The sequence below is a fragment of the Camelina sativa genome, chromosome 14 (genome assembly GCF_000633955.1).
Source record: "Camelina sativa cultivar DH55 chromosome 14, Cs, whole genome shotgun sequence".
Lineage (NCBI taxonomy): Eukaryota > Viridiplantae > Streptophyta > Magnoliopsida > Brassicales > Brassicaceae > Camelina > Camelina sativa.
In genome coordinates, this window is record NC_025698.1 from 16260805 (window position 1) to 16262721 (window position 1917).

The following is a 1917-nucleotide window of genomic DNA, read 5'->3' on the forward strand; positions in this document are numbered from 1 at the left end:
AACATGGTATCATCTATTGGTAACCATGCTTGCCTTGACTTGCGGTTTTCTTGTGGGGATGCAGGTGAAGATGGAGCTTCAGAACATGGACTTAGAGAAGGAGAGTAATCGAGGTTTTGGGTATCAAGTTGACTTTGTAACAAATTCAAATAGCTAGAGGTGGGACGATAAGGATTCATGTAATCGTTTGGATCCATATTGCTAAAGGGAGAAGGAGATGTGTTTGTTAAATGAGAAACAAGAGATTCCTAAAGGGAGAAGGAGATGTGTTTGTTAAATGAGAAACAAGAGATTGCTAATGGGAGAAGGACTTGTGTTTTGTTAAATGAGAAACAAGAGATTGCTAATGGGAGAAGGACTTGTGTTTTGTTAAATGAGAAACAAAAGACTCGTAAAGCAAGAAGGGTTTGTGTTTGGATCCATAATGGTAAAGGGAGATGGAGATGTGTTTGTTTGTGTTTATCGATAAACAAGAGAGATTGCTAAAGCAAGAATGATTTGTGTTTTGTTTGTGTTTGAATTTATAAGGTTTAGTTAATATTTATGTTGGTTTAAATTTTGAAATAAAGTGTTTACCTAAACTACAACAACCACACATTTAAAATCTTCACAACCAACTAACACATCAGTGACTGACTAGACTAATACCAACAATAACAATTATTAAACCTATGTATCACAACCAACAAACAAAAGCTATAACATCAAAGACTACACTAATACCTACACTAGCAAGTACTAAATCTATTTATCACAATCACCAAACAAAAGCTTTAACTAACACCAAATAAATGCAAACAAGTTGAGGATGATGATTACCTTTCTTCATGGCCGAAGAGATCCATGTTTGTCCATACTCGTTAATATCTTCACACTCTATATTCATCAATGCATCAATCCATGTTTCTCCATTTAACCTCAAAACAAAAGAAAGATCCGGTTAATGAAACCCAAATTCAAAATAAAATTAATCATTCATGAACAAGCTAAATCGAACAAGAACAATGTACTCTAAAATTATACAATCATGTGTCAAGAACAAAAACATTTACTAAATCATCATTAGCTACCACAAATAACAACATCAAAAACAACTAATAACAACACAAACAACAATCATGTGTCAAGAACCGAAACAATTACATATCCAACTCCACACATTATCTAAACTTAACCAAAACGGATCATCATTAGCTTAATAGCTTTAATCAAAAACTTTAACCACACACACAAATAACAACACCAAAAACAATAAATAGCTTCTGTTGAATCAAGTTAGTAACTATAATCAGCATATTGCGATACATTCAAGGCCAAATCTTTTCAAATACATCATAACCGGAGTTAAAAAGTACTCATCTCCAAAGTAAGGATCAAAACGGAACACATGAACACCAAGAATCCTAATTTTCTATGAAACATAAAAAAACCCTAATTTTCGATCCAAAATAAAAAAAAAAAAACCCTAATCATCAAACCCTAATCGAGATTGATTCAATCATTAATTAAATTGAGAAACTTACCCTCATGCTTCTAATTGATTGAATCTCTTCCGATTGAGTGGACTCCCAATTCACGAAACCCTAATTTCCAAATCGCCTCTCCTACATGCAATCAGAGCCGATTCACCATTCAATCAAAATACCGCCATGGGAAAAGGCAATCTCCTCTTCGTCCGGCAGCAATCTCCTCTTCTCCGACAGAAATCTACTCTTCCTCCACACCAAGACGATTCCACAAAAAATTCTTCGTTTTCTCTCAATCGCGAGAAAAAGAGAGAGAGAGAGAGAGAGAGAGAGAGAGAGAGAGATGGGAAGAAAAAAAAATCCACGTTTTCTATCTTTCGATCAGCCAATACCACATGGACACATATGCGTCTCTTAAAACACATTTGGGGATACTATATAACAACTCCCC